At 46.1% G+C, this 13,201-nt stretch overlaps 1 long non-coding RNA gene across 1 annotated transcript in view; it reads right to left on the reverse strand.

The window, feature by feature from the left end:
- Positions 1–13,201, reverse strand: part of LOC123383426 — a 263,647-nt gene that overhangs the window by 74,660 nt on the left and 175,786 nt on the right. The window lies entirely within an intron of this gene.

The raw sequence follows: 13,201 nt of genomic DNA on the forward strand, positions 1-13,201 counted from the left end.
ACTCACGTGATGGATCATGACCACAGTTAAGAAAGGTACAGAAGCCTTTGGGACAGTGAGGAAGGACATAGTCCTTGTTTAGTGAAAGCCTCCAGACTCATTCATTTGGCAAGTCGCTTTTAAATACGTAGTACCTAGTGTCTGCTTTACTCTCAGTATACACAAACCGTAAGATACGTTTCTTCCTCGTCAGGAACTTCTCAACCACTGAGAGAGACAAACAAGTAAATGGACAATGTCCATTATGGGCGACAACACTCGATGTCATTGGAATACTACCCACCGTCAACGACCACGGAGAACCGTTCACACGTGTTCACAACATGGCGTTTGGACAAGAATAACACCTAAATGTCTTTTTTTTTCTTTTTTGATGATGATCCTTTCCCATCCGTGATTCTTTTGTTTCTTCATGTTTATTTATGTTGAGAGAGAGCGCACACAAGCGGGGGAGGAGGAGAGAGAGAGAGAGAGAGAGAGAGAGAGAGAGAGAGAGAGAGAGAGAGAATCCCAAGCAGGCTCCACGCTGCCAGCATGGAGCTCGACATGGGACTCAATCCCACACACTGTGAAATCATGACCTCAGCCAAAACCAAGAGCCAGACCCTTAACCGACTGAGCCACCCAGGTGACCCTGAATGTCTTTCTATGCCAGAACATGAACATAGTTCATAGTAATAGCAATAATGAAAGAGAATCACATATCTCTTAATGTGCTGACATAGACAGATCTCCAACACAGAGATGGGAACGGGTAATTACAGACAACTTGACATGTCCAAGGATTTAAAGTCAAACAACTTTCAGGGGGCCCCTGGCTGGCTCAGCGGGAAGGATATGCAACTCTTAATCTCGGGGTAGTGAGTTCGAGCCCCGTGTGGGATGTAGAGCAGGCTTAAAAATACAATCTTTAAATACATAAATAATGTATGTTTAAACAATGTTTAATAAGAAGACTAGCTACTCAGGCAGTGAATATTTTAAAATAATTTTCAAATCCAGAGATGGCAGAAAGTCTTATTCTCTATATACCGTTTTCCCTTCCTAGTATGTTTTGTATTTAAGGAGCTTGGATTTTATATTGAAGGTGCTCCAAAAACCAGTGGACGGACGTCAAGAAGATAAGTTTTAAACAGATCCTCCCGGCTAAGGCATGGAGAAAAGATTGGGGACAGAGAGGCATTACTGCCTTTGTAGGAATCTTGAGAAGTGTTGAGATGAAACACTGAGGTAAAGGCAACAGTCAGCAGCAGTAGAAATGGAAACAGACAAGAGCCCTGAGAAAAAGGAGGACGCATAGCGTTGCTGATCAGAAGTCGTCGGTGCCAGGGTGCCTGGGCGGCTCAGTCGGCTAAGCGTCCGACTTCAGCTCAGGTCATGATCTCGCGGTCCGTGAGTTCGAGCCCCGCGTCGGGCTCTGTGCGGACAGCTCGGAGCCTGGAGCCCGTTTCGGATTCTGTGTCTCCCTCTCGCTCTGCCCCTCCCCTGCTCGTACTCTGTCTCTCTCTGTCTCTTGAAAATAAGCACTAAAAAGAATAGTGTAAAACTTTATGTCTGGGGCAGCTAGGTACCATTGAGGGAATACGAAATCAGCAGTAACGGATTTAGAGCAATAGGGGTAGAGAGTGATGAGTTTCCTTTCAAACATGCTGAGTTTGAGGTCCCTGGGAGAAATCCACTATAAATGGGATGCAGGTTTATCCTTGCTTATCACAAATGTCAGAACTCACTTCTTTTTAAAGGTTGCATAATATTCCTTGGCACACGTGTGCGCACGTGTATAAAATACAAATATATACAATGTGTTAAACAAAGTATAAGCCAACAGATACTTACACAATACACACACACACACACACACACACACACACACACACACGAGGTGTTTATCTATTTGTCCACTAAAGGACACGTAGATGTTTCCTATCTGGGATTTTGTGAATCCTGCAATTAACATAAATACTACAGATGTTTTTTTTTAGTGATCCTGTTTTCATGTACTTTGGATATATACCCAGAAGTGATATTTCTGGATCATACGGTAATTCTACTGTTAACTTTTTGAGAAGGTTCCATGTTGTTCGCCACAATTACTTTGCCAATGTACATTCCCACCAACAGCGCACCCGAGTTTCCTTTTCTCCTCATCCTCACCAACACTTTTCTCTTGGATGACAGCCATTCTAGCAGTTGTAAAGTGATAGCTCATTGTGGTTTTGATTTGACTTTCGCCAACGATTCGTAACACTGAGAAACTTTTCATGCACCTGTTAGTTACTTGTATGTTTTTGAGAACTGTTCGTTCAGTTCCTTTGCCCATTTATGAATCAGGTTTCTTTTGTTTTGTTTTCAAGAATTTAATTTTAGGGGCACCTGGATGGCGCAGTTGCTTAAGCGTCAGACGTCACCTCAGGTCATGATCTCACGGTTCGTGACTTCGAGCCCTGCATCAGGTTCGCTGTTGTCCGCGCAGAGCCGGCTTTGGATCTTTCTGTCCCTGTGTCTCTGCCCCTCCCCCACTCTCTCTCTCAGAAATAAATAAACTTAAAAAAAAAATCTCTACACCCAGCATGGGGCTCGAACTCACAACTACAAGATCAAGAATTGAAAGAGCCAGCCAGACGCCCCAGGTTGGGTTGTTTTTTTAAATTTTGTTTTCTATTGAGTTGTTGGAGTCCTTTAAGATATTCGAATATTCATTTCTTACCAGATATATGGTTTGCAGATATTTCCCTTCATTTCATAGGTAGCCTTTTCACTGTTTTGATGGTTTCCTTTGCTGGGCAGAAGTCATTGGGCAATTTTTGCTATAATTTTGGTGTCATGATCAAAAAAACAAATCACTGTAATAACCAATACAAAGAAGCTTTTTACCAGTTTTCTTCCAGTGGTTTTATCATTTCAGGTGTTATATTTAAGTCTTTCCTTCACTTTGAGTTGATTTTTTTTCATTTGATGGGAGATAAAAGTCCAATTTCATATTCTGCATGTGGATATCCGGATTTCCCATCACCATTTATTTTTTTTTTAAGTTGATTATTTATTTTGGGAGAGCGAGAGCCAGTGGGAAGGGGCAAAGAGAGAGGGAGAGAGACAATCCCAAGCAGGCTTCACGCGGTCAGTGCAGAGCCCATTGCGGGGCTCCAACTCACGAACCATGAGATCATGACCTGAGCCAAAATCAGACGCGTAATCAACTGAGCCAACCAGGTGCCCCTTCCGTCAACATTTATTGAAGAGACTCTCCTTTTCCCATTATGCATTGCTGGCACCCCTATGAGCTCAGTAAATGTGTGGATTTATTTCTGGCCTCTCTATTCTATTCCACTGGTCTATATCCATTTTTTTTTAAATTTTTTTTCAACGTTTTTTATTTATTTTTGGGACAGAGAGAAACAGAGCATGAACGGGGGAGGGGCAGAGAGAGAGGGAGACACAGCATCGGAAACAGGCTCCAGGCTCCGAGCCATCAGCCCAGAGCCCGATGCGGGGCTCGAACTCACGGACCGCGAGATCGTGACCTGGCTGAAGTCGGACGCTTCACCGACTCCGCCACCCAGGCGCCCCAGTATCCATTTTTATGCCAGTATCACACTGTCTTAATTGCTGTTCTGCTAAGTGAAATAAAGCAGACACATAAAAACACACACTACATACTCTCACTGATGTGGAATTTAAAATAGTCAAACTCATAGGAGCAAACAGTAGAATGCTGATTGCCAGGGGCAGGAGGGAGAGGAAAATGAAATCTTGATCAATGGATACAAACTTCCTTTTATGCAAGATGAATGAGTTCTGGAGATCTAATATACAGCATGGTGAGTATTATTAATAATGCTGTAATATACTTGAAATCAGCTACGAAGGTAGTTCTTAAAATAAATGGTAATGGCGTGAGATGATGGATAGGTTATTTAGCTCGAGTGTGGTGATCATTTCACAATGTACACCTTCAATACATACGTTCCCAGTCGTCAATTATATCTCAAGAAAACTGAAAAAATAGGGCCTGGAGGTATAACAATTTTGAAAGATATGACTGCCAGACATAAAGGTCGGGCCTCAAGAGGAGACTACGAAATGTGACCATCAGCATATAGAAGCTCGGTTGCAGTCATGGAAATGGGTGAAATAGCAGAAAGAGTTTGTACAGATTAAAGAAGGGAACTGAGTTAAAGACGGAATTCTGGAGAATGCCAATATTTAAAAGAGAAAGTGGAGGAACACCAGAAAGAAAGAAAAGGACTAGTCTTAAAAGGAGATAAATAGGGGCACCCGGGTGGCTCAGTTGGTTAAGTGTCTGACTCTTGGCTCTGGCCCAGGTTATGATCTCAGGGTTTATGAGTTCAAACACCAAGTCAGGCTCTGCACTGACAGAGCCTCCTTGGGATTCTCTCCCCCCCTTTCACTCTGTCGCAACCCCACTTGCTTTCTCTCTCTCTCTCTCTCTCTCTCTCTCAACAACAACGACAAAAAGATACATTAAAGGATTCGAGAAAGGAGAGTTTCTCACCACTGTCATATGGAGAGACAAAGTACAGCAAAACAAAGATTAATACACAGCAGCGTCCTCATCAATGAAATCGTTGGTAGTTTCAGTAAGAACACTGGGGGTGGGGAGGGAGGCATGGTTGACAGAATATCCCTCATTTCCTAATCCCCGGATTCTAAGGGTATGGTAGATTCCATGAGAAAGGGCACGTTGCAGATGTGACTAAATTGTGATGGGGAGATTACCTAGGTGAGCCCATGCTCATCACATGGTCCTTAAGAGGGAACAATCATTCCCGGCTCCGGTCAGGATATGTGACTGTGGAAGAAATAGCCAAAGAAACACAACCAACGCCAAAACCTTCGTAGATGGAGGAAGGGGAGCTAGGAACCAAGGAATGTGGGCAAACGCTAGAAGCCAGAAAAGGGAAGGAAATGAATTCTCCCCAAGATCTTCCCGAAAAGGATGTATCCCTGCCCGCTCCTTAATTTTAACCCAGGGGGTCCGTGTCAGATTTCCAGAGAACTGTGAGAAAATAAATGGGCGTTTAACCCACTGCGTGTCCGGGGCGCCTGGGTGGCCCAGTTGGTTAAGCGTCCCGCTCTTGATTTCAGGTCAAGAGCTCAAGGTTCCCGAGTTCCAGCCTCACGTTGCTCCACGAGGGGCTCCGGGCCGACAGAGCGGAGCCTGCTCGGGATTCTCCGCCCTCTTTCTGCCTCTCACTCTCCCTCAAAGTAAGCGAATGCACTTAATTTTTTTTTTTGAACGTTTATTTATTTTTTGGGGGACAGAGAGAGACAGAGCATGAACGGGCGAGGGGCAGAGAGAGAGGGAGACACAGAATCGGAAACAGGCTCCAGGCTCCGAGCCATCAGCACAGAGCCTGACGCGGGGCTCGAACTCGCGGACCGCGAGATCGTGACCTGGCTGAAGTCGGACGCCTAACCGACTGCGCCACCCAGGCGCCCCACGATCGTTTTTAAAAGGGAACATGTGAGCCTATTCGCATGCTGCTAGCGGGGCGCCTGGGCGGCTCAGCTGGTTGAGCGTCCAACTCTTGGTTTCGGCCCAGGTCCTCATCTCACGGTTCAGGAGGCGGAGCCTTTGCGTCAAGCTCCCCGCTGAGTGTGGAGCCAGCTTGGGATTCTCTCTCTCCCTCTCTCTCTCTCTCTGCTCTTCCTGCACGCCCTCTCCCAAAATTACATGAACTTGAAAAACAAATAAATACTGCTAGCAAAGAGAAGAGGCAGGGCACAGAAGAGGGTTAAGGATGGAACAGAGGTTGCTAAGAAGGCAGCCAGAGGAGAGCGTGGGGAACAGAAACCTGGAGAAGCTAGCCATGTCACAAAACGGAGTCTCGAAAGGCAGAAAGGAAGTGGGCGAGGGAGGATGGGCTTGGGCACCTACAGTTCTGATGGCAGGAACTCAACATCCTGGTCATATGTACCACCCGATGAAAGCCCGGCAAAGGAGGAGGCAATTCCGGTGCCGGGAGGTGAAATGACACGTTCAGCACCATAAAGAGATGTCCTGAAGGTTCACGTTACTCCCCCGCAGCATGTTAAAGGTGGTAATGCTGCCAGGTGAACCGAGGAGACCCCAGCCCCCCCACCACCACCACCACCACCAGCCTGTCCCAAAGATGTCAAGATGTCACCCAACGGTCCCGGTTGCAGCAGGCGAATGACTTCGAGGGCAGGCACAGCACAGCAAACTAGCCGCGAGAAAAGAGACAGCGACACAGACAGACACGTAAGGACGCCCAGGGCGGGGGTTTGGGCGGCCATCTTTGGTGACAGTTGTTAAGAAGGGGGTGGAATATTCATTACTTGAGGCGGGGATTGCTGGGAAGCAGGGTTTCAACCCTTTTCTCTCTTATTTGGTCAGACATTTCCTGTCATGGCACCCGCCATCTTGGGCCTGGCCATGACTTGGTCTTTGCCGGCCTCCAGGGATGCTGTTAGGAACTAACTAACCGCCCACTGTAACAACAATGCACATAAAGTGCAGCGTCTAGCAGGTCAATGCTCAATAAAGTACGGCAATCATCATACGATAAGTTACCGTACCTCTTATAGCCAGAGTTTAGAAGCTTCGGCCATCCAGTCAGACAAACTTAAGTTTGAGTTTCACTCTTGTCACTTAGTTGCTTTGTGGCTTCGGGCACAGTCCCTAATTAATATACACTGGACCTGCGAAATGGCTTTATTTTCCATACTTTTCCCACTATGGCACAGGACATACCTTTAAATAATTATACAAATGCCCACTCGGAGGCTGAGAATTGAATCGTGTTCTGCGAAGCCCTGATACTGTTAGAAGCTTTAAAATCGCAGGGAAGAATGTGCCACCTCAGAACATCCTTCTTTGGCACACTGATAGAGAGAGAGAGAGAGAGAGAGAGAGAGAGAGAGAATCCAAGTAAGCTCCATGCTCAAAAGAGCCCAAACTCCATACTCAAAAGAGCCCAAAGCAGGGTTGGATCTCAGGACCCTGGGATCATGACTCATGGAAAAGTCAAGAGTGGGAGGCTCAACAGACTGAGCCATCCAGGAGCCCAGGGGCTGGTTATTTTCAACAAACAATAGAAGAGTGGAAGAGATGTTGGGAAAACCCAAAAGCTACCCTTTGGTAAAAGACATTGACGTTTATAAGGAAAAGTCTCCATTTGTAAGGGTGTTTGCCTTAGAGGCTAGACCTCAATATCAGCTAGAGGGGGGATGACCAAATGACTAGAAACTCTAATCAGTGGAGAAGGCACTGACTTAAACCTGCATAATCACCCCACCCTCCTTTAATGTGGTTTTCCTAAAAACCTCCAATAACTGGCCTCTGCACTGCCCACCCAACCCCCGCCCAGGACTTGTCTTCAGTTTGGCTGCCTATGGTATACAGGGTGATGGCTTGGGCCATTTCACGGAGTTACTCAGTTTTCCTGGGTATGTCCCATGAATACAGGAGGCATACATGTTAATCAAACTTTGTTTTCCTATCAATATATTTTTTAAGTTTATTTATTAACTTCTTCTGAGAGAGAGAGAGTGCAAGCTCAGGAGGGGCAGAAGAAGAGAAAGAGCGAGAGCGAGAGAGAGAATCTCAAGCAGACTCCGACACCATGGAGCCCCATGCAGGGCTCAATCTCACGAACCTCGAGATCATGACCTGAGTGGAGGTCAAGAGTCAGACGCTTAACCAACCGAGCTACCCAGGCGCCCCGAATCTTATCACAAGCGGATCTGAGCCATGTATGTATCTAGAGGGTAGAGGGCAAATTATTTTTCCTCTCCTACACTCTTCAGGATTTACAAATGCCGTAGGACCCAGAGTACAGGTGCCTTCCATTCTGCACAAGGTTTTCACCCCGCGTCTGCTACTACAGTTCTGTGAATGTGCCGGAAAGAACAACAGTCAACAGCTCAGTCTCAGTTATCAAAGGACTCCACTAAAACCCAACAGAAAAATCTGAAAAGCCCCTCTTTATCTTGATGAGGATGTAAATATTCATGATAACGTTTGATGAGGGCACTGTATTTGAATAAAAAAAACATTAAATATTTTAATCAAGTCAGCCATCATGTGCAACAGAAGTAATCTTCCCTTTCAGGGGTTCCTGAGTGGATGATGGGATGTTGTCTGATGTATCAGTGATTGGCTATTTACTTGTATAGTTAAAATTCATCACTTCCTTTCATCGTTTTGAAGGGACATTGATTTCAATAAAAACCTCCAAATGGGAAGAACAAGAAATTTACATCCACAAAGTGAAAGTGAATGGAGGAAGGCACAAAAAGTTCAAGGGGAAGTCAAGAGAGGAAATGGGACCGAGACTTTTTTTTTCAAGTTTATTTATTTTCAGAGAGAGAGAGAGAGAGAGAGAGAACACATACACGGGGGGAGGGACAGAGAGAGAGAGACAGAGTCCCAAGCAGGCTCTGGACTGACAGCCTGGAACCAGATGCAGGGCTTGAACTCACAAACTTGAGCCGAAATCAAGAGTCTGACACTTAATCCATGAGCCACCCAGGCGCCCTGGGATTTTTAACTCCAATGATTGCCTTCAGGCTATACAGGGGTTGTGGACACTTTGCTGGATTCTAAGCACTCACTCAAGTACAGTAAAACCTTGGTTTGTGAACATAATTTGTTCCAGAAACATGCTTGTAATCCAAAGCAGTTGTATATAAAAGCGAATTTCCCCATAAGAAATAATGGAGAGGCACCTGGGTGGCTCACGTGGCTCAGCGTCCGATTTCAGCTCAGGTCATGATTTCACGGTTTGTGGGTTCGAGCCCCGCATGGGGCTCTGTGCCGACAGCTCGGAGCCTGGAGCCCGCTTCGGATTCTCTGTCCCCCTCTCTCTCTGCCCCTCCCGCGTTCATGCTCAGTCTCTCAAAAACGAATAAACATTAAAAAAAAAAATGAAAACAAAAAGGAAATCATGGAAACTCCGATGACTCATTCCACCACCCAAAATTTTCCTATAAAAATGATCTTTAACACTGTAATGTAATACAAAATAAAGAAAATACAAAATATAAAGAATATAAACAAACGAACCTGGACTTACCATTGAACACTTCCGTGGCTGGTGTGAGGGAGACAAGAGAGAGGAGGGGTATAGTGTAGGACGACTTTCACTATCACTAACGGAATCGCTGCTATCTATTGGCTCAATGGAATCTTGTTCCGCATGGGGGCCATTGTAGACGCTCGCACGGATGTTGACTATAGTACAGTGTTAATACTCTTGTCCTATGCTGTATTTAATGTGACTGGCAACAAGGCAGCAGAGGAAAGGGCTATATCTGCCGGCAGCCTGACCTAGAATGAAGCAAAGCATTCCGATGCTTCCTCTTGTCTGGAGAAGCAAAGGACTGTCCAGAGGTGCTTTGAAGTGACAAAAAATACACTAGTGCCGGTTGTGGGCACCTTCCAGGGTTCCGAAAGATCACTGATTTCTGTCACACCCTGCAGCCTGAGACTGAGGAGGGGAGAAAATCACCCACAACCCCACAGAGAGAGACAGAGAACGAACCATTGGCTCAGTTGTGATCACGTGAGCTTCGGCATCACGTACTACTCGTATCGCAAGACATCGCTCGTTTATCGAGTTAAAATTTATTAGAAATGTTTGCTCGCCTTGCGGAACACTCGCAGAACAAGTTGCTCGCAATCCAAGGCTTTACTGTACTCCATCGAAGAGCAAGCACAGGGGCGTCTGGGTGGCTCAGTCAGTTAAGCGTGGGACGTCAGCTCGGGTCATGATCTCACGGTCTGTGAGTTCGAGCCCCGCGTCGGGCTCTGCGCCGACAGCCCGGAGCCTGGAGCCTGCTCTCTATTCTGTGTCTTACCTCTCTCTCTACCTTTCCCCCACTTGCTCTCTCTCTCTCTCTCTCTCTCTCAAAACTAAACACTAAAAAAATTAAACATTAAATTAAATTTGAAAACAGAGCCACCACAGGGCAGGGTCAAGTGTCATACTCATGCTCGCCCAGTAAAGGGAGCCCAGCCACACAAGGTCACCCCCCACCACGGTCCCCCAGCCACCTCCATTCCCCCAACCCTTTTGTGACGGGAGGTAGCGGAGGAAAAATGAGCTTCTGTTTTTAAGTTAAATCCAAGTTACGGAACATATAGTATAAGAACGGTTTCAGGAGTAGAATTCAGTGAGCCGTCACTTACATAAAACCCGCAGCGCTCATCCCAACAAGTTTCTGCCTTAATGCACATCAGCCATGTAGCCCACCCCCCACCCACCTTCCCGCCTGCCATCCTCAATTCGTTCTCGGTATTCAAGAGTCTCAGGGCACCTGGGTGGCTCAGTGGGTTGAGCTTCTAACTCTTCACCTCGGCTCAGGTCATGATCTCATGGTTCGTGAGGTCAATCCCCACATCAGGCTCTGCGTTGACAAGGTAGAGCCTGCTTGGAATTCTGCATCTTCCCCCTCTCTCTTGTGTATCTTCTCTCCCCTACGCGTGCCTGTTTGCTCTCACTCAAAATAAATGAGAAAACTTAAAAAAACTATTACTCATATGTTAATAAAGAAAAAGAGTTACAGTTCGCCTCCGTGTTATTATCTTTCGGAAAAATGAACTTCTTAAAAAGTATTATCCCTGCGGTGCAGGGGCCCAGGAGCGGCCTCTGCAAGGCAGGCTACGAGGGCACGGAAGATTATTTTGAGCTGAAAAAAACGAGACCAAAGGACTCAGGAAGAATTTTAGACGTTCCCCACAACTGCCTGAAAAGAATAGAGAGAGAGGACTCCCTCCAGAAGAGAGCGATCGCCACAGATAACTATGGAGGGGTCTGGGACAGCTGCCCTCCGGCCCAACCTCTGATGTGCCACTTTCGCACGAGGATTATTTCGAGCTGAAGGCAAATGACACCCTGTGGGCTCCAGAGACGTTTTTCCCCTCCCTTAACTCCACAGAAGAATCTAAATTGGAGGGTCTTTCCAGAATAAGAGTTATTAGAAGGGATGAATTTGCTCTGAGTGACCCATCTATATGGCAGGGCAAACAGGTAATTACCAAACATCTGCTTTTCTTATTTCCCTGTGAAGTGCATTCCTTTCCTTCAAAGTCCCAGGCCCCTACCCCCCTTCTCCGTGGTTCAGGAGGATATACATGCTTCGTTTTGTCTGACGGTCTTTGGACTATCCAGGTCTCTGTGGATCCCCAATAGGCACGCCTATTAAATTGGGTTTTCTCCTGTTAATCTGTCTCGTGCCCATTTAACTCTTAGTCCAGCTAGAAAGACCTTTAAAGGGACAAGAGTTCACGCTCCCCAACCAGCGGACAAGACATTTCTTGCTCCTAGACAACCACATTATAATATAAACCGGGTACAATAGACAGGAAGGTGCCACGCAAGGCCTGTTGGTGGAAATTTCCATGTCCCAGTGTTCCTGCGTGGCCCCACCCACACTTGTTTACAAAACATGTACTCGTTTTCATCTTCCTGGGCATGGCTTTCTTATCCTTTGACGTCCCGGGACCCTTCCCTACTCTCCCCTTTGTTGGGGATGACTGATACCTCATTTTGCCTGTCTGTGGAATTTGAGGTCTGTGTGGATTCCCCGTAGGTAGGAAATGACATTTGGTTTTCTCCTATTCATCTGATTCATGAAAATTTCATTCTTAGCACGGCTAAAGAACCTGGACAAAGAAGAATTTCTCATGCCCCAAAAGAGGCCAGGAAGAGCCTCTGTATCCATGCAGAAGCCCTCAACTCTGGCTTGGTCTGTTGCCCTGAAGATTTCACGGGGATGACAGAAATCTGTCTGAGAATATGAAGTCCTTTAAGGCTCCATTTTAGCCTCCAATGTCAAGGTTTGTTCAGCTATAGGACCTAGTCACTAGTTCTTTACCTCTTGGTGTTTTTATTTAAAAAAAAAAACAAAAACAAAAACAAAACAGAAGACTGGAGTTTTATATCCTGTGGACAGGCTAAGGAATTTTGCCCCGGTGCGTTCCCATGAGATTTGGCCCAGATCTCATGAGATCTGGCCCCAGGGCCTTGACTGCTACCTTTGGGGGCAGGACACACGCAGACTGCCCATGGTGTTCCCAAAGGGCCCCACCTGTGACCTCCACGAGCCCGGTGTCTATTGAGAATAAAAGTAAGCCAGCACGCATGTTCCTTCTACCAGACTCCAGACTATTTTCCCTTGTGGCATCTTCCTAAAGTCACTTGTGCCTTGCAATCACAGACTGTATGTTCTTGGGGGGGGGGGGGTTCTCGTTTTGCTTTTTTATCCTGAGAGATAGGGGGTGTCTCCCTGCGGATTACTTTTCTTAAGCAAACCGCTCCAATCATCAATTATTTTAATGACCCTGCTTACATGGCGGTCCCATATTTCACAAAAATTAATATCAGTGGATGCCTGAAAAGCCCCTTAATGGCTTTGGAGAGATCTGTCGCAGCCTCCGAAATCTCTACAAACACTATAAAAAAATGCCTGGGTAAACGTAAATTGAGATGATCAAACCCTAAATAATTTATGTGTTCCCGACACGCATCCTTTCTCAACGTTACTGCTTTGAATTAATAAGAGTGTCATTTTCCCCCAAGGGCCCAAAGGACGCCACCAGCAAAACACATCCATCCTGCTGCTACCCCTGCAGGCAAGGAAGGCACAAGAGTGATTATCCCGGGTTTTACAGCATGAGAAAGGTTGGAGGCAGAGCTGGAAGACTTCCTGAAAGTAGGATAGAAGGAAAAGGTTAGGAAACGAGGGATCCGGAGAGATTTGTGACTCTGGAGCCAATGTGGGGAGACACAATCAGTCAAAACTGCTCGTGAGTCCCGTATGCGCTGCCCAGTCTAATATCAGAAAAGACCAGTGGTCTCAAAACCAGACACGCGCATGGGCCCAGGAACAGGGAAAAATTTGCAGTAACTCTATGCCGCTATGGCGGCAACATGTTAGGCTACCTACCAGCCAGCAGTTGGGCAAGGAAAGATTCTGTCTAGAATAGAGAAGAAATAGGCCTCAGGAGGTAACATCACTGGGGTAGTGTTTTTAATCATGCCTGTAATCAGCCAAGGACAAAGAGTCAAAAAATAACGGTACGACGATAGAAGAATTAATTACGTAAAGCAATCACACCACAGGGTTAGGTGTAATCGACTGAAGTTAAATATTACCATTCAGAACTATTTTCATGTTAATGAGAAGATGTGACAAAGCCAATCTCAGCGCAGAA

This window comes from Felis catus, chromosome X, assembly GCF_018350175.1.
Source record: "Felis catus isolate Fca126 chromosome X, F.catus_Fca126_mat1.0, whole genome shotgun sequence".
NCBI lineage: Eukaryota > Metazoa > Chordata > Mammalia > Carnivora > Felidae > Felis > Felis catus.